The 20,512-nt window shown below is 41.7% G+C and overlaps 1 protein-coding gene across 1 annotated transcript in view; it reads right to left on the bottom strand.

The window, feature by feature from the left end:
- Positions 1 to 19,571, bottom strand: part of ARHGEF9 (Cdc42 guanine nucleotide exchange factor 9) — a 163,719-nt gene extending 144,148 nt beyond the window's left edge. Inside the window, exon 1 of the mRNA XM_033201138.1 lies at positions 19,147 to 19,571. The gene's annotated coding sequence lies outside the window, so the exon portion shown is untranslated. The remainder of the gene's footprint in view (positions 1 to 19,146) is intronic.
- Between the last annotated feature and the right edge of the window lie 941 nt (positions 19,572 to 20,512).

The raw sequence follows: 20,512 nt of genomic DNA, 5'->3' as shown, positions 1-20,512 counted from the left end.
GGGAATAAAGTTTGAGATAAAGGTTAATAAAGTTCTTTAGTTAAAAAAAATTGTGCCTACCTCATAATATCGTTGAGAAGATTATATTAGATACACATGCAAAAACATTTAGAACAGTGCCTGGCACAAAATAAATGCTGGCTTGGTAAAGGTAAGCTATCTTTCTTAAGACATACTGCATTTATAAGCTTATTCCTGGTACCCCTCACCTCTAGAATGAAGGAGACTGGGCACTGTTCACTCCTGGGAAGTGAGAAGAGTAATGACCAAATAACTACTATGGAGTTATACACCTGGTTTTCATTCTTGCTCCGTTTGGAGATAGTTGTATGCAGAAGATATTCCACCTCTTCCAGCCTTAGCTTCCCCACCTTTAAAGTAGGGAGAGTGTTGTTGTGAGGATTACATGAATTCATGTATGTCTTCATTCAAGGCACTTTTTCTTTATTTCAGTAGCTTTTGGAGAACAAGTGGTTTTTGGTTACGTGGATGAATTGTATAGCGGTGAAGTCAGATTTTGGTGCACCAGTCACCCAAGTATTGTACATTGTACGCAATATGTAGTTTTTTTATCTCTCATCCTCCAACCCTTCCCCTTCTGAGTCTCCAATATCTATTCTACCACTTTGTATGCCTTTGTGTACCCATAGCTTAGTCCCCACTTACAAGTGAGAACATACAGTATTTGATTTTCCATTCCTGAGTTACTTCACTTGTAATAACAGCCTCTAGCTCCATCCAAGTTACTTCAAAAAACATTATTTGCTCCTTTTTTATGGCTGAGTAGTATTTCACGGTGTTTATATACCACATTTTCCTCATCCACTCATTAATTGTTGGGCACTTGGGTTAATTCCATATCTTTGCAATTGTGAATTGTGCTGTGATAAACATATGTGTGCAGGTGTGTTTTTGATATAATGACTTTTTTTCCTCTGGGCAGATACCCAGTAGTGAGATAGCTGGATCAAATGGAAGATCTACTTTTGGTTCTTTGAGAAATCTCTATACTGTTTTCCATAGAGGTTGTACTAATGTATATAATATTGTTTGACTCTGTGTCACCATGCAGATTTTACCTTTAAATGTAATAATTCCCACGTGTTATGGGAGGGGCCAGGTGGAGATAATTAAACATGGGGGCTATCTCCCCCATATGGTTCTTGTAATAGTGAGTGAGTTCTCATGAGATCTGATGGTTTTATAAACATTTGGCATTTCCCCTGCTGGTACATTTTTTCTTTGCCTGCCACCATCCACTTAAGATGTAACTTGCTCCTCCTTGCCTTCCACCATACTTGTAAGACCTCCCCAGCCACGTGAAACTGTAAGTCCAATTAAAACTCTTTCTTTTGTAAATTGCCCAGTCTCGGGTATGTATTTATCAGCAGTGTGAAAACAAGCAAATATAGTAAATTGGTACCGGCAGTGGGGTGCTACTAAAAAAATTCCCAAAAAATGTGAAAGAAACTTTGGAACTGGGTAAGAGGCAGAGGTTGAAACAGTTTGAAGAGCTCAGAAGAAGACAAGAAAATGTGGGAAAGTTAAAAACTTCCTAAAAACTTGTTACATGGCTTTGTCCAAAATGCTAATAGCAATATGAACAATAAAGTCCAACTGTGGTGGTCTCAGATAAACATAAGGAACTTGTTGGTAACTGAAGCAAAGGTAACTCTTGTTATGTTTTAGCAAAGAGACTGGCGGCATTTTGCCCCTGCTCTAGAAATTTTTGAAACTAAACTTAAAAAAGTAATTTATGGTATCAGGTGAAAAAATGTCTAAGCAGCAAAGCATTCAAGATGTGACTTGGGTGCTGCTAAAGGCATTCAGTTTTATAAGAAAAGCAAAGCATAAATGTTTGAAAATCTTGCAACCTAACAATGCAATGAAAAAAAAAAATCCCATTTTCTAAGGAAAAACTGAAGCAGGCTACAGAAATTTGCATAAGTTACAAGAAGTTAAATGTTAATCCCCAACACAATGGGGAAAGTGTCTTCAGGGCATGGCAAGCCCTCCTATCACAGGCATGGAGGTTTAGGAGGAAAAAATTGTTTCTTGGGTTGGGCCCAGGGACCCTCTGCTGTATTCAATCTAGGGACTTGGTGCCCTGTGTCCCAGCTACTCCAGCCATAAATAAAAGGGGCCAAGGTACAGCTCAGCCTGTTGCTTCAGAGGATGCAAGGCCCAAGCCTTGGCAACTCCCATGTGGTGTTAAGCCTACGGATGCACAAAAGTCAAAAATTAAGGTTTAGAAACCTCTACCTAAATTTCAAAAAAATGTATAAAAATGCCTGGATGCCCAGGCAAAAGTTTGCTGTGGGAGGGGGGGTGCATAAAAAACCTCTGCTAGGGCAGTGTGAAAGGAAAATGTGGGGTCGAGCCCCCACACAGAGCCGCTACTGGGACACCACCTAGTGGAGCTGTGAGAAGAGGGCCACTGTCCTCCAAACCCCAAAATGGTAAATCCAGTAACAGCCTGCATCTTGGGCCTAAAAAAGCTGCAGACACTCAATGCCAATCCGCAAAGGCAGCCAGGAGGGAGGCTGTTCCCTGCAAAGCCACAGGGGTGGAGCTGCCCAAAACCATAAAAACTCACCTCTTACATCAGTGTAACGTGAATGTAAAATATAAAGTTAAAGGAAATCATTTTAAAAATTTAAAATTTAATTGCTCCACTGGATTTGAAACTTGCATGGGGCCTGTAGCCCCTTTGTTCTGGCCAATTTCTCCCATTTAAAATGACTGTGTTTACTCAATACCCGTACCCCCACTGTATCTAGAAAGTAACTAGCTTGCTTTTAATTTTGCAGGCTCATAGGTGGAAGGGACTTGCCTTGCCTCAAATTTTAAAATGTAAACTTTTGGGTTAATGCTAAAATAAATTAAGGCTTTGTGGGACTGTTGGAAAGGCAAAATTGGTTTTAAAAAGTAAAAACATAAACTTTGGGAGGAACCAGGGGTGGAATAATATGGTTTAGCTCTGTGTCCCCACCCAAATCTCACCTTAAATTGTAATAATCCCTACTTGTCGAGGGCGGGGCCAGGTGGATATAATTAAATCATGGGCGTGGTTTCCTCCATACTGCTCTCATAATAGTGAGTGAGTTCTCACAAGATATGATGGTTTTATAAGTGCCTGGCATTTCCCCTGGTGGTACATTCTCTTTGCCTGCTGCTATCCACATACAATGTAACTTGCTCCTCCTTGCCTTCTGCCATAATTGTGAGGCTTCCCTAGGCATGTGAAACTGTAAACTGTAAGTCCAATTAAACCTCCTTCTTTTGCAAATTGCCCAGTCTCAGGTATGTCTTTATCAACAGCGTGAAAACAAACTAATACAGTACATTTCAACCAGCAGTATATAAGTGTTCCCTTTTCACCACATAAATGCCAACATCTATTGTTTGTAGACATTTTAATAATAGCTATTCTGGCTGAGTAAGGTGTATCTCATTGCGGTTTTAGTTTGCCTTTCCCTGATGATTAGTCACATTGAGAATTTTTTCATATATTTGTTGACCATTTGTATATCTTGTGAAAGAACTTTGAAAATATGAAATACCAAATGAATGTGAAGGATTATTATTACATTGAAATAGTAAAGGCTATCATTAATTGAGCCCTTGCTGTATGAAAGACACTGTACCAAGTACTTTAAATGAATATTATTCATTTAAATTAATATTTCATGCTCAAAACAATAGTACCAGTGACTGGATATTATCATTATTCCGGTTTCATAGGCAAGGCATGATGATCAATTTTATGTATCAACTTGGCTGAGCCACAGTGCCCAGATAATTGGTCGATTATTCTGGATATTTCTGTCAAGGTATTTTAATAGATGAGATTTACATTTAAATTGGTGGACTTTGAGTAAGCCAGAATACTCTGCATAATGTAGGTGGGCTTCATCCAATCAGCTGAAGAACTTTTTTTTTTTTTTTTTTGAGACAGAGTCTCATTCCGTCATCCAGGCTGGAGTGCAGTGGCATGATCTCGACCCACTTCAACCTCTGCCTCCCAGGTTCAAGCGATTCTCATGCCTCAGCCTCCTGAGTAGCTGGAATTACAGGCATGAACCACCATGCCCGGCTAATTTTTGTATTTTGAGTAGATACAGGGTTTCACCATATTGGCCAGGCTGGTCTTTAATTCCTGACCTCAAGTGATCCACCTGCCTCAGCCTCCCAAACTGCTGGGATTACAGTCATGAGTCACCATGTCTGACCTGAAGATCTTAATGGAATTAAAGACTGACCTTCCCTGAGCAAGAAGGAATTCTGCCAGCAGACTGCCTTTGGACTCTGACTGCAGCTCTTTCCTGGGTCTCCAGCCTGCCTACCTACCCTGCAGATTTTGGACTTGCACCACCAAAACTCTGTGAGTCAATTCCTTAAAATAAATCTCTCTTTCTCTATGTATGTACATAACTTATTGGTTCTGTTTCTCCGAAGAAACCTTACTAATAAATACGGAAACTGAAGCTTAAACAGGTTAAGTCACTTGCTCAAAATTACACAGCTGGTCTGTGGCAGAGCCAGAAAGCTAGGGGTCATCTTCTTTGTTACCTTTCTGTCTTATATGTCTCTGAATTAATTCACTAGCAAGTCCCATTAATTTTATTTCAAAAATGGATGTCGGTCTTCCCTCCTCTATCCAACTCGAATAGCTGAATGGATTTTTGCAGCAGCCACTCAATTGGGCTTACCATCTCTACTTTCACCATCTCCTATCCATTCTCTACAGGGCCATATGCAAAAGTCCTTTTCTTGTATCACAAAGCAGACCCTATCATTCCACTCCTTTGAACACTTCCTATTGTGTTTAAAATAAATAATGCTTGCCATGTGCCCAGTACTGCCATGCATACTGTGAGCATGTTAACTCACTTAATCCTCACAATAACAGTATGAATAGTGTCATTATTTTCCTCACTTTTCAGAGGGCATTACTGAGGCACAGAAAGATTGGGTAACATTCTCAAGGTCACATAGCTAAGAAGTGACACAGTCAGAATTTGAACCCAGGGAGTATGGTTTCAGAGTCTGTGCTATTGACCACTGAACCACACTGACTTTGAGTAGAGCCAGTTCATACTTTCCTTGGGCTTACAAGGTTCTTTGTGAGCTGGTCAGCTGGTCTCTGCCTTACTCTCTACCCTCCTATCATGCCACTTGTCTCCTTCTCTCACTGTGTCAGTCACACTAGCCTTCTTTCTGCCTCTCAAATGTACCAAGTTGTTTCAACCTGAAGGTCTTTGCGTGTGCTACTCCTGCTGCCTCCCCTCAACTTCCCATAAGCCACACTGTTTCTTCCTTTTTAAAATTGTAATCCAAATGTGTCAGGATCTTTCCCCAAGTCTCTACGCAACTGACTCAGCTGAAATGTCATTTCCCTTGTGTGCTAGGCTGACCCTTTGACAGTATATCTCCTCATGGCGATAGGATCTTTTAGAGATAGCTAAATGCATTTCTCTGTCCAGTTTCCTCCACTGTCCAGTTTCCATCATCTAGCAGCTTAATCACTTACAGAACTAACCACATTCTAACACACATACACACACACACACACACACACACACAAATCAGCATCACATGAAAACTTTACAAAGCAATGATATCTTAAGAAGAAGCTCCTCACATTATGTCATAGGACTGTTTGGTGTTTTTCTCAGTCTTTTCTCCAGCACAGAATCCAGGAAGTCTTGGATTGGGGCAGGAGGAATTGTTCCTTGTGAATAAAATTCCTATTGGATTCCTTAGCACTCAGAGAAGGAGAAGGTATGATCTTCTAAGGTATGAATTCAGGGAAGTGGAAAAGACCATACTCTGCCCACCCAAGTGTGTGTCTCCTCTGTCCTGTCAGAAATAATAATTACTCCCCACATTGATACAGAGTAGCACAGTTCACACAGCACTTTCCCATCTATACCTACTCAATCATCTGATTCTCACAGCAGACTGGGAAGACAAGCGAGGGCTATGTGATAGCTAATTTTAATGTATCAACTGGGCTGAGCCACAGGGTGCCCAGATATTTGATCAAACATAACTCTGGGTGTGTCTGTGAAGACTTTTCCAGATGCAATTAACATTTGAATTAGTAGACAAAGTAAAGAAGATTGCCCTCCACAATGTGGATGAGCTCCCATCCAATCAGTTGAAGATATGAATAGAACAAAAAGGCCTAGTAAAAGGGAATTCCTCCTGCCTGACTGCTTGAGCTGGGACATTGGTTTTTTCTAGCCTTAAGACTTGGACTGAAACATCAATTTTTCTTGTGTCGCAAGCCTGACGGCTTTCAGACTGGCATTCACACTATCAGTTCTTCTGGTTCTCAGGCCTTCATACTAGGGCTACACCTACACATTGGCTCTCCTGGGACTTGAGCTTGCAGAATGCAGATCTTAGGACTTCTCAGACTCCATAATCATGAGCAAATCCATTATAATATCTATCTATCTATCTATCTATCTATCTATCTATCTACTTATCCATTCACCCATCCATCCTATTGGTTTTATTTCTCTAAAGAACCTTTACTAATACAGGATATTATCCTCATTTAACTGATAAGGATCCTGAAGTTCAGAGAGGTTTAGCAATTTGGCCAAGGACATACAGTGATAGCTGCTGGTGGAGGCAGGACTCAAACCCAGGTCCATCTGACTTTTAATCATACTTTTTTTCCCAAGAAATTTCTACAACAGACATTCATTTCAGTCAGAGTATTTGAGACTGCCTATCATAATATCTGTGTAATTTGCCTCTGGTTGTCAAATGCAACCCCTCTCCTATTCCAATTCGTTCTGCTGGTGTCCTGTGTCGCCAAAGGAATCCTCCACTACTTTGTTTCATCATGTCATTATCCTTTCTACCAGGCAAAGCTTCTGAGCTCTTCTTGTTCTAGCCCCAGTACACATTTCCAGAATTACAGGCTCCAGCCACACCAGAACACTAATGTACTATTTCCAGAACTTATGATTCTTTTAATGCCTTGATTCTTTATCTTATGTTGTACCCTCTGCTTGAAACATCTCATGCTTCACCTACCATGCCTACTCCCCATCCCAAGCAACTGTGCTATGTGAAAGGCTGTAAAAATGCAGTTTATATAAAAACCCTAGAAGATAACATAGAAAACACTATTCTGGACATAGGCCCTGGAAAAAATTTCATGACAAAGACACCAACAGCAATTGCAACAAAAACAAAAATTGACATATGCAACCTAATTAAACTAAAGAGCTTCTGCACAGCAAAAGAAACAGAGTAAACAGACAACCTACAGAATGGGAGAAAATGTTTACAAACTATGTATCTAACAAAGTTCTAATATCCAGAATCTACAAGGAACTCATACAAATCAACAAGCAAAAAAAATACAACCTCATTAAAAAATGAGCAAAGGACATGAACAGACATTTCTCAAAAGAAGACATACATGTGACCAACAAGCATATGAAAAAATATTCAACATAATTAATCACTAGAGAAATGCAAATCAAAACCATAATGAGATACCATCTCACACCAATCAGAATGCTTATTATTAAGAAGTCAAAAAATAACAAATGCTGATGAGGTTGCAGAGAAAAAGCAACACTCATACACTGTTGGTGGGAGTGTAAACTAGTTAAGCCACTGTGGAAAGCAGTTTGGGGATTTCTCAAAGAACTTAAAACAGAGATACTATTTAACCTAGCAATCCCATTACTGGATATATAGCCAAAGGAAAATAAATCATTCTACCATAAAGATATATGCACATGTATGTTCATCACAGCACTATTCACGATAGCAAAGACATAAAATCAACCTAGATGCCCATTACAGTAGATTGAATAAAGAAAATATGGTACATATACACCACGGAATACTACACAGCCATAAAAAGGCAAGAACATGTCCTTTGTGGCAACATGGATGGAGCTGGAGGTCATTATCCTAAGTGAATTAACACAGAAACAGAAAACCAAGTACTGCATGTTCTTACTTACAAGTGTGAGATAAACACTAAGTACACATGGACACAAAGAATGGAAAAATAGACACTGAGGCCTACTTGAGGGTGAAGGATGTGAGGAGGGTGAGGATTGAAAAACTTCCTATCGAGTAATATGCTTATTACCTAAGTGAAGAAATAATCTATACATCAAACCCCATGACACACAATTTGCCCATATAACAAACTGGTACACATAGTCCTTGAACCTGAAATAAAAATTAGAAGAAAAAAATAAAAATAAAAAATAAAAAAAAAAGTATATATTTAAACACTGTCTCTTGGAAGCCCTACACAATACCCTGAACCCCTCACCCACCACATTCTTGCTCCCCTATTTCCTTACATTATCTTCTTTATACATTCCTAAAGCATTTAGTCCAGCCTGTCTTTATTTCCCCCCACTCAATCCTAAGCTCCTTGAAGACATAAGCCACATCTTCCTTTGACTCTCCCACACCTCAGTCCAGTCCAGTGCCTCAGAAATCATAGCTTCTAGCTAAACATCCATTTTCAGCCTTGTTCACGATGTCTAATGACTGGAGACAACCCAATTCACCATCACTAGAGGACACAATGGAATCCTATGTAGCCATACAAAAGGAACGCTCTCTACTTGTACTGATATATAATAATCTCCAAGACATATTGTTAATTAAAAAATAGCTAACTATAACAACGTAAGAATATGCTACTATATGTATGAAGAAAGTGTGTGTGTGTTTCTGTGTACTTAGGTATATGCTCATGAAAGCTCAGAATATCCCAGCATGAACACCTAAGAGCCTGATATCTGGGGCTGCTCCTGGGGAAAAGGACCAGGTAACAGGATGAAGGAAGAAGGGAGACTTATTTTTCACCGCATTACTTTCCCTACTCTGAGTTTTATACTCTACACATGTATTAACTATTCAGGATAAAGACATAATATTTGTCATGAATCTATTATATGGGAGAGGAAACATAATTGATTTCTTTAGTATTGACATAAATTTCTTTCCCAGATTAACTTGAAAGGACCCTAAGGAATGCAACATGATTAGTCAGTAATCAAATAAAGTTGTGTTTCTGAACCAACTGGAATGGGCTCTGACTCTGAAGGAAATGTAAAAATAATAACAACAAATATTTATATGACTTTTACTCTGTATCAGGCATTGTTCAACGTGTTTTGCATGTATTCACTCACTTCATCCTTACAACTATGCTATGAAATAGGTATGCACTACTATCTTCCCACCTTTAAAGATAAGGATACTAAGGAGTCAAGTGGGATGCCCAGGACCACACAAACAATAAGTGGCCAGAGTCAAGGCAGAAGAGTAAAAGCTAGTAATACTGGGACAGTATCCCCGGCACCCAGCAATTTGTAAATGATCAATAAATAAATTGGATAGATGAACAGATGGATAGATGGATGGATGGGTAGGTAGAGGAATTGATGGGTGAATGAGAGGATGTGTGTATAGGTGAGTGGATCAGCGGGTGAATGAGAGGCACATAGAGGAACGGGGAGTAGATGGGTCATGGGTGGATAAGTGGGTTGTGCAAAGAGTAAGCCTTTTGCAAACAAATAGATTTGGATTTGAAATCTTATGTTGCCATTTATTTAACCCTGAGAGAGATGCCTAAGCTGTCTATTCCTGTTTCCAAGCTGGACTAGGCTATGAATTCTGGGAAGATAGAGACATTTTTCTGTTTTGGTCCCTGCCGCATCCCCAGTGGATAGAAGAGTACCTGACACATAGTAGATGCTCAGTGAATATCTGTTGCATGGATTTATAAACTAACACATAAACACATGTAGACATTAAGGGGCTAATTTTGTAGGGGCTAATGTGAGGATTGATTGGGATAACATTTAATATAACTGGCATATACATAACAGGTGAGCTTCCCTTCCCTTGGCCCTACTAAATTTACCTCACAGAAGAAGCACACTCAATGGAGAATTCAGATCTGTGGGTTCTTATTCTAGTTACGGAGCAGCTGCATGGTCTTGGGTAAAGCACTCTCCTTTTCTGAACTTCAGTGTTCACAGTCTATAAAATGAGTAGTATTCAAACATTTTGTGTGGGGGATGGAGGGAATGCAGGATAAGAAAAACCCCCTTTTTCCAAAATCTTAAGCAACAATCCAATGTATGAAGCAAAAGCCCAGGTGCTGTAGACCAGAGGTGAGAGATCCACACTCCTTCCTGCTCCTTTCTCCCCCTCCCCAAGGCACTGGCATGGTAACCCTAGGAGTCGGAGCCAGGAGTCTGCAAACCTTTTCTGTAAAGGGCCAAATACTGAATTTTTTAAGCTTTGGGGGCATATGGTCTCTGTCACAACTATTCAACTCTGCTTTTGTATAACAAAGGCAGCCACACACAATAAGCAAATGAATGGGCATGGCTGTGTTCCAATGAAAGTTTATTTATGGATGCTGAAATTTGAATTTCATTATAATTTCATATACTTGTACCACCAAACACTATTCTTCACTTGATATTTTCCTAGCAATTTAAAAATGTAAAAATCATTCTTAGCTTGTTGGCTAGATTTGGTCAGCAGGCTATATAGTTTGTTGACCCCTGATCTAAGGAGTTGAGCTAGATTATCCCCAAAGTCATCCAACTTGGACATTATAGCTCAGGCACTCCAGAAGCAACACAAGTACCGCAGAGAGTAAAGCCTGAAACAATAGTGCTGACATGTAAATTTTAGAAAATAGATAACAGAGTGGACTGGGTCTGTTCTAGGTTAGGAGAATTAAAAAAGGAGGTTCAAGTTCTGCTCCTACCTCTCACTTTCCCAGGCTGTACAGCACTTTTAAATGCTAGGTAGTTCATCTACCCTCAGAACTTCAACTGTCATCAATGCCTCCCAATCCCTTCTGAGCTCAATATCTGATCACCAACTGCCTATTAGATATCTACAATGTAAGACTATCCAAGCATCTGAAACTCATCAGGGCTGAGACTATACTACTGTACTAGTCATCTCCTTCCCCTAAATCATCCAGAAACACTGCTCTATTTTGCATCCCCTGTCTCCATGAAGCATGTCATGTATTAGCCCATTCTCATACTGCTAATAAAGACATACCTGAGACTGGGCAATTTATAAATGAAAGAGGTGTAATTGACTCACAGTTTAGCATTGGCTGGGGAGGCCTCAGGAAACTTATGATCATGGCAGAAGGGGAAGCAAACACATCCTTCTTCACACGGAGGCAGCAAGGAGAAGTGTAGAGCAAAGAGAATGAAAAGCCCCTTATAAAACCATCAGATCTTGTGAGAACTCAGGCACTATCACAAGAACAGCATGAGGGTAACTGTCCCCATGATTCAATTACCTCCCCAGGTCCCTTCCATGACACATGGGGATTATGGGAACTACAATTAAAGATGAGATTTGGGTGGGGACACAGCCAAACCATAACATTCCACCACTGGCCCCTCCGAAATCTCATGTCCTCACATTTCAGAACACAACCATGCCCTTCCAACAGTCCCCCAAAGTCTTAATTCACTCCAGCATTAACTCAAAAGTCCAAGTCCAAAGTCTCATCTGAGAAAAGGCAAGTCTCTTCTGCCTATGAGCCTGGAAAATAAAAAGCAAGTTAGTTACTTCTTAGATACAATGAAATTATAGACATAAAGATGCCTAGATACAAAGACATTGGGTAAATACGCCTGTTCCAAATGGGATAAATTGGCCAAAATGAACGAGTTACAGGTTCCATGCAAGTATGGAATCCAGTGAAGCAGTCAACTCTTAAAGCTCCAAAATAATCTCCTTTGACTCCATGTCTCACATCAGGTTCACTCTGTGGGTGGACTTCCACAGGCTGGGGCAACTCTACCCCTCTAGCTTTGCAGGGTACAGCCCCCTCCAGGCTGCCTTCATGGCTGGCATTGATTGTCTGTGGCTTTTCCAGGCACACAGTGCAAGCTGTCAAATCTATCATTCTGGGGTCTGGAGAACAGTGGCCCTTTTCTTACAACTCAACTAGGCAGTACCCCAGTGGGGACTCTGTGTGGGAGCTCCAACCCCACATTTCCCTTCCACACTGCCTGAGCAGAGGTTCTCCATGAGGGCTCCACTCCTGCCCTGAACTCCTTCCTGGACATCCAGGCATTTCCATACATCCTCTGAAATCTAGGCAGAGGTTCCCAAACCTCAATTCTTGACTCATGTGTACCCGCAGGCCCAACATCATGTACAACCTGCCAAGGCTTGGGGCTTGTACCCTCTGAAGCAATGGTCTGAGCTCTACATTGGCCCCATTTAGCCACAGCTGAGATGCAGGGCACCAAGTCCCAAGACCTTACAAAGCAGCAAGGCCCTGGGCTGGCCCATGAAACCATTTTTTCCTCCTAGACCTCCAGGCATTTGATGGGAAGGGCTGCTGTGAAGACCTCTGACATGCCCTGCAGACATTTTCCTCATTGTCTTGGCAATTAACATTTGGCTCCTTGTTACTTATGCAAATTTCTGCACCCAGCTTCAATTTCTCCCCCAGAAAATGGGTTTTTCTTTTCTATTGCATTGCCAGGCTGCAAATTTTCCAAACTTTTATGCTCTGCTTCCCTTTTAAACATAAGTTCTAATTCCAAACCATATCTTTGTGAATTAATAAAACAGAATGCTTTTAAGGGCACCCAAGTCTTCTCTTGAATGCTTTGCTCCTTTGAAATTTCTTCCACCAGATATCCTAAATCATCTCTCTCAAGTTCAAAGTTCCACAGATCTCTATGGCAGGGGCAAAATGCTGCCAGTCTCTTTGCTAAAGCATAGCAAGAATCACCTTTGCTCCAGTTCTCAATAAGTTCCTCATCTCCATCTGAGACCACCTCAGCCTGGACTTTTTGGTCAAAACCCTTCAGTCGTTGATCAGTGTCAATTCATAGTAGATCCTCTACATTTGTGTTGAATAAATTAATAACCCGAGAGTACCTATAAAAAGGCACTGTATCCCCGTTTAATGTAAGAGAATACTGAGAACAAAGTAGGTTTGACAATTGGTAATAGTTTCAGGACTGAGAAACGTAAAAGCCAGGCCCTAAACCTAAGGCCTAAACCATTCTCTAGGAAGCTCCAAACTTTCCCACATCTTCCTGTCTTCTTCTGAGCCCTGCAAGCTGTTTCAACCTCTGCCCATTACCCAGTTCCAAAGTTGCTTCCACATTTTGAGGTATCTTAATAGCAGTATCCCACTCTACTGGTACCAATTTACTGTATTAGATCATTTTCATATTGCTATGAAGAAATACCGGATACTGGGTAATTTATAAAGAAAAATAGGTTTAATGGACTCACAGTTCCACATGGGTGGGGAGGCCTCACGATCATGGTGGAAGGCGAAGGAGGAGCACGGGCACATCTTACATGGTGGCAGACAAGAGAGCCTGTGCAGGGGAACTGCCCTTTATAAAATCATCAGATCTTTTGAGAACTCACTTGCTATCATGAGAACAACATGAGGGTAACTGACCCCATGATTTGATTACCTTCCACCAGGTCCTTCCCATGACACATGGGGATTATGGGAACTATAATTCAAGATGAGATTGGGGTGGGGACACAGCAAAACCATATAACCATCCATCTAGTTTCACAAAAAGACTGTCACTAGTAGGAAGCATAGGAGGACTAGGATATGTCAAGTCTTTATTGATCCTTCACAAGATTGATGTCAGCATTTTTACTATTAGCAACAGCTATCAGGCTTTGGCCCACAGTCCAAAGCTGAGTACAAGCCCTTAGATTCTGTGTTTCTACAATCACAGGCATACAGTTCAACTAATCATGACAATGACTGCCGGTTATCTCCCAAAAACATCATTCTTCCCTTCTTCCTCTGTATTAGAAACCCCACTCCCAAATTTTAGGTGTACACTTGCCACCTAGTTTATATAACTGCATTTCCTAGCTTCCCTTGCAGCTAGCAGCAGCCATGTGACACAGTTCTTCAATGAGACATAAGTAGAAGTATTAAATAGGACTTCTAGGAAGAATTCTTAAAAAGGAGGGGTCAAGAACTTTTCCTTCCTTTTTGCCTTCTGAAATTATGGATGTTAATAGATTTTCTTGAGCTTTAGCACTCATCTTGGACTATAAATAATGGAAGCCAAGTGCTATGGATGATAGAGGAGAAAAGTCTCTAAAAACTTCCTGAAGCTGCCATAGTGGCCCAGGTAGGTACGCCTGTTTCCTGATTTTTTTATGTGAAAAAATAAAACCTGTGTGTTTTAAGTCAGTATAGATATTCTTCTGTTATTCATAGCTGAATAAAGTAAAATCAGCTGTTAAACCTTGCAGTTGGTCCTTCCATCTGGAGAGATTGCCACAGAGTCATATATGACTCTTACACAGTTCATATGGCATTTGGCATGGAATTGGTCCACAATTCCATATTCTTACCCAGAGTGGTGGCACACCAAAGATGTGGCAATGGGAGCAGACAACCCAGGGTGCAGAGTACACTAGCTACAGAATAAGAGTACACTAGCTACAGAAAATTTTTTTTAAGACTAAAAGTCAAAGTGTTTTCTATCACCATGCACCAGCAATTTTAAACAACATTAGAAATAAAACATTCCTTCCTTAAAACAAGAAACAAACAACAACAACAACAACAACAACAAAACAAAAAAAATTTGGTTGGTCAAAGTTTTAAACAATTGTTGTGGTTACTATTGACTTTTAATAATATATATGAAGCTTGAAATTAGCACCTTTTTATTTATCCTTTAATCGACACTTTATTCTACATGGAAGTTGACTCAGAGAACTCCCAGTTACATCATTAGTCCCTGACGCACACAGTTGTAACTACAAGTGTTCGTTCAGCTTATTTCAGTTTGTAAAGGTTCAAAAACATTCAAGAGAGCTTTAGGTCAGTTTTGTGTCTGTAATCCCTCTGGTACTATATGTTCCAGCATTTACATAGTAGGTTGAAAGTAAACAATAATAACATAGTGATTATAAAGACAAAAAAACAGAATGTGGGTCACTTCAATTCTGTCATTCTGTGCGACCAATTGTAGTTTTATGTGTGCTTAAAATCTAAAACAGTGAACAATGAAAACTGAAAGGTGTAATACTTCTGTTTAGAGAGTACACATTGTAGTTTATACATGAGATAAATTTTGAATTTGAATATGTTTACCATTAAAATGTATTGTTTTCCTTGGTAATTGAAAATTAAAGAACAAATCAAGAAAATAATAAATAGTACTGATGATTACTGAAAATAATTTTTTCATATAGAAGACTATCAAAAATTATCCATTCCAGATATTACAGATAAACAGTAGGTATACCACAACCTCGAAGTGCTAATAATACACTTAAACTTCTTCTCTAGAATCCCAGAAAGCAAGGTATTAATTTATTGGTAATCCACATAGAACCAAGTCTCAGTTAGCCCTACTATGGTCAGAAGACCAAAAACAGATCACTTGAACATTGACTTAGATATGAAATGCCCCTCCATGTATACACTCACTCTATGTTCTTTCAGGCCCCACTCTTAGCGATCTGAGGGTCCAAGCAGGTGATCAGAAAGGAGAAAGACACGTTATCATCTATAAACAATGATGTCAGTCATTTCGTATAGATCTCATCTCTACCATTATCATCCTGATCCAAGCAACCATCAGTTCTAACCTGGGCCTCCTCACAGTTCTCATCCTTGTACCACTACAATTTAGTCTCCTGTTAAAATTTAAGTCAGATCATGTCCTTCATCTCTTCTAAACCTTTCAACGGCTCCCAACTTCAGTCAGAATAATGCCCTATAAAAGTGGCTGTTTTCTCTCTGACTTCATCTATCCTTCTTTCACATAGTAATTCTTTATCCCAAGGACACTCGTCTCTTTGCTGTTCTTTAAACAAACCAGTTGTGTTCTTTCTGGATGTTCCTTATGCCTAAAATCCTCTTCTCCTAAACATATACACAGAGTTTGTTCCTGCACTTCCTTCACGTCTTTGCTCAAATGTTCCTTAACTAGTGAGGTTTTGATGGATCTAATATACCATCCAACTTCCCATGTCTCTCTATTCTCTTAACAAGTTTTATTTTTATTCCTAGTGATTACCATCTCCTGACATAGTGCATATTCATTTCCATTACGGTTTAATGAACCTCCCAAACACTAGAATGTAAGCTCCATGAAAGTGAGGAATTTTTTTTTTCATTGTGATCTCCCCTGAACTTAGATCAGTGTCAATTCATAGTAGATCCTCTACATTTGTGTTGAATAAATTAATGACCCAATAGTACCTATAAAAAGGCACTTTATCCCCATTTTATGTAAGAGAATACTGAGAATAACGTAGGTTTGACAATTGGTAATAGCTTCAGGACTGAGAAATGTAAAAGCCAGGTCCTAAACCTCAGATATGTTACTCTGAGAACAATGTTCTTTCCACTTTAGGCATACTGGCTAATCCAGGACAAACTGGCATTGGAGGAAGAAGCCATGAATAAATAACAATTTACCATCCAGTGTGAACTCACAGCTTAACATCCTCTATCTATGAGACAGATTTTATTCTGTAAAATCTTGAACAATGTTTTATGTTCAAGGGCCATGATTTACATGTAACACTTGAAATAAGTTATTACAGTCAAATGTTCTAAAAAGAAATCTCACTGTTATAAAAAGCTCAGTTGTACTTCGGGCACCTTGCAAATTAAAGAACAAGGAGCAAAGATCTTTCAACTAGCCACGTTATAAAATGGTGGCTAGATACACAATCCCTATTTGTTTGTAATGAGCCACTAGTTAAATTTTATCCAATACATACTTCTAGGAATCTGAGAATCTAAGACCTGGAAGGAATTTTGGTGATTATTAACATCCGCATTTAATAGGTAAGAAATCTGAGGCCCAAAGGATTTCTATTAGTGGCAAGGCCAAAACTTAGAGGTTCCCTGCCTCTCAGGCAAGAATAGAGTTTACTACTCCCATCTCTTGCATTCTGGTAAACAGCTAAATAAATGCTTCATCATATAATATTCACTGCCTCAGTCCTCTAAGAATATTATGAGATTTTTCCCCATCAACCAATCCTTAATTACATAGTCTCCACAAGATGTCTGTGACCCTTTTCTCTCTCATACACAGTTGGCAAAACTTCAGATTTCTCCATTAATTTAACCTGCTGTTAATGAGTGGCTCTGGGTCCCTATACTTCAATATATTTGGAAGAGGAAGGAAGTCTCACCCTGACCCAGTTCCCAGTTGCCAGAAATGCCAGGACTGGCATGGGTTTTTTTTCAGGTAATTTTTTTTTTTTTTTTTTTGAGATGGAGTTTCGCTCTTGTTGCTCAGGCTGGAGTGCAATGGCACAATCTCGGCTCACTGCAACCTCCATCTCCGGGGTTCAAGTGGTTCTCCCGCCTCAGCCTCAGGCATGCGCCACTACACCTAGCTAATTTTCTCTTTTTAGTAGAGACAAGGTTTCTCCATGTTAGTCAGGCTCATCTTGAGCTCTCGACCTCAGGTGATCCACCTGCCTCGCCCGCCCAAAGTGCTGGGATTACAGGCGTGGGCCACCGTGCCCGGCTTTCAGGTAAATTTAATGGCACTAGATCATCCTGAAGAAAGTCCTTTCCCAAGATCATGACCCTGTTCCTTTCTGTCTCTTTCAGCACCATTCGGACAGATGATTGGTAGAGCAGTGGGGAAGGACTGACAGTGAGGAGACTCAAGTGCTAGACTCAGCTTTGCCTCCAAGGAGTTTGTGACCCTGAGCAAGTCTCTCCCACTCTCTGGATCCCAGCTTTCCTGGTTGGACAACAAGGACTCTAAGGTCTTTACCTGCTCTAATCTTTTCTGGTTCTACAAACATTTGATGTAGCTTTAATGGGACCTCAGGGAAGTACGGAGGTCTGAGAGGAAGGGTCTCTTGAAACCCTGGTACATAGGCATATGAACTGGATGCCCTTAAGAGCCACTGAAACAGAGATCTAACAAAAATCTGAGGAAGGGAAGAGGACAGCTGCTCTGAATATAGTCCTAGCTCACACCAGATTCCCTCTTCCCTTCCACAATGAAAGCAAAAAAGGAGTTAAATATCAGTTTTTGCCCAACCACTTCAGGCTACTTTCCTTCATCTGCGTGTTATTGGTGGCAGTGTAGAAGTGTGGGCTGTATTGCCATCAGTGCCTGCTGACCCAACCTAACTGCCCTCTAAGGCCCTTTTGCTTATGCCTCCCAGCTGAGGACAAAGTCATGGTGGCCTCCCACTCCCCAGAGGCCCTAACCAGGCTTAAGCTGCTCCTGGCTAAGTCAGAGAGGCATCAAAATGCAGCCACCACTTCCTCTCTGCAAAAGGAAGTCATTCCAAGGTCTCCAGGTGGAGAAGGGAACACCATGGCATAAAATGAACTGTTGGAGGATTATACTAAACAAACACACAAGCACACACTCCTTGAGAGGGAGAGAAGAGCTCTGTTAACTGACTGTGGCCCAAACCCATTTCCAGAATGTGGGTTTCTGCAGCTGTCTCTCCTTGACAAAGCCCCAAGTGTGGACAGGGTGACCCCAGCCCAGACAAGGAAGGGCTTCAGGGCCCCCTCAGGCAGCTTCCTGAGAGAGAGAGTGTCTCTCTGGCCCTCATGCCCTGGGGCTGACCAGGGGAAGGAGTTGCAGGAAATCTAGCTGAGAACGGGGGCGGGGGGGGGGAGGGCGGGGGGGAGTCATGCAGCTCTCCCATAAGGCCCCCTCTACAATTCCAGGCTTTGTGACTGTCCCCTCCCCCCCCCACAACCCCGTGCCAGCTTGTCAGCCTCCTGCGAGCTTCACTGCTTCCAGAGAAGCCCTCTGCCATCCCCCTTCCCTCTCTGGCCTCCCAAGTGACCCCTGGGATGTTCCTGGGAACATCATCTGGCCCCCACCCCTATTCCCCCTTAATCTCAGATGGAGGTAGAAAAGTGGAGGGGGATGGGAGGGGGGTTTCCTGGGCAGGCGGGCGAGCAGGGACTCCTAAAATGGCCACAGCAAGCTCACTAGTGTCTCAAGGACGGCGGCTAGGGCGGTGGGCAGAGGCCAGGGTGCTCACTGCGTTGTGGCTCGTTTGGGGAACTGGAGGTGGGGCTGGGAGGCTCAAGCAAGGGAAGCCAAGGCTACATGCACTCACCATTCCCGATCCTCCCCTTATCCACTGCATGGTGCTTGCGAAGTCCGGCTTCTCTGAGGCCCCGGAGCTGGCGCGAGTTGTCGCGGGCTGACTAGGAGGGCTGGGCTGAAGCAAGCGAGAGCCCCAGCGCCCCCTCCGCCTCCCCTCCTCCACAACCCTACAGCCCAATCCCCTCCGCTTCGGACCTCGCCTTCAGTCAGGTTGTTCCATGCCAACCGGCAGGCTCTGTCTCTCCGCCCTGCTGCTCCTAGAGGTCTTGGCAGGGAGAGGTGCGAGTGTGGGGGTTCCCAATGGGCTGCCTTTGTCCCCCACCAAGGCTTGAGAACTGTGGGGGTGGGATGCAGAGAGAGGATGGGGGCGAATAGCCTCCGCCCGCCCAGAAGAAGGCAGCTGCTACCTCTGCCTGCCTCCCGCTGCACTGGAGTTAGATGCTGTTTATTGTGGGGCTTCCCAATTGTGTCGAGTCAGCGGAAAGTCCTTTCCAAAGTTACCAGAGGTGTTGGGCCAATCTCCAGAATAATAAGATCCTGCCCCAATGGAGCCATGCCAGCACTCTCACGCCTCCCTCCCCCGCCCTCCCTCTGCATACTCCCCTAGGGTCTTCTCTCTTTGTGTACTCTCTTAGAGCTTTCATCTGCATTACTTTCACTTCTCAGAACAACCCTGTAGAGGCAGGCATTAGTATCTCCATTTTACAGATAAATAAATGGAGGTTTGGAAGAGGGATGAAGCATAAGGTCACATTAAAAAAAATAATAATAATAAAAAGATACACCCTCGACTTTACCCTCTGCAGCTTTCCAAGCGTCTTTCGACTATCTCTCCCTCTCTCTCTCACACACACACCACTCCAGGCTTCTCCTTCATACCTTTAGGAACATGAAAGGTAGCTTGTTGATGGACAAATTTTCCATCTGCTTATTTTGCTGAGAATGAGTTGAATGTACATCAGCAAAACAGACAAATGGAGAAACCGCCCGCCTCTTTATGACTCCCCCAACTCTGGGGAACACAACACAGGCTGGTACCTTTGCTTAGGCTAAAAATTGACTTTGTCAGTCACACTGACATCTGTTATTATCCCTTATAATCCTCACAGTAACTCTGAGATGAATGCAACAGGGATTCTTAATTGGCCACTGTTACAGACTTGAACACTGAAGCCCAGAGACTGAAAGACATCTGCTCAAAGTAGCACAGCCTAACAAGACAAGAATCTAAGGCTCCTGACTAGAAGAGCAGGTCAGGCAAAGACAGAATTGCGAAAACAGAGGTTGCACCCAAAATATGATATTAGAAAGAAGTTCCTGGAGGTAATTGGCATGAAGACATCACTGGCCTGTTACACATACAACTTCATTTGTCC

The sequence above is a fragment of the Trachypithecus francoisi genome, unplaced genomic scaffold (genome assembly GCF_009764315.1).
Source record: "Trachypithecus francoisi isolate TF-2019V2 unplaced genomic scaffold, Tfra_2.0 Lachesis_group6, whole genome shotgun sequence".
Lineage (NCBI taxonomy): Eukaryota > Metazoa > Chordata > Mammalia > Primates > Cercopithecidae > Trachypithecus > Trachypithecus francoisi.
The sequence above is the reverse complement of the archived record's forward strand: the minus strand, read 5'-3'. Positions and strand labels throughout refer to the sequence as shown.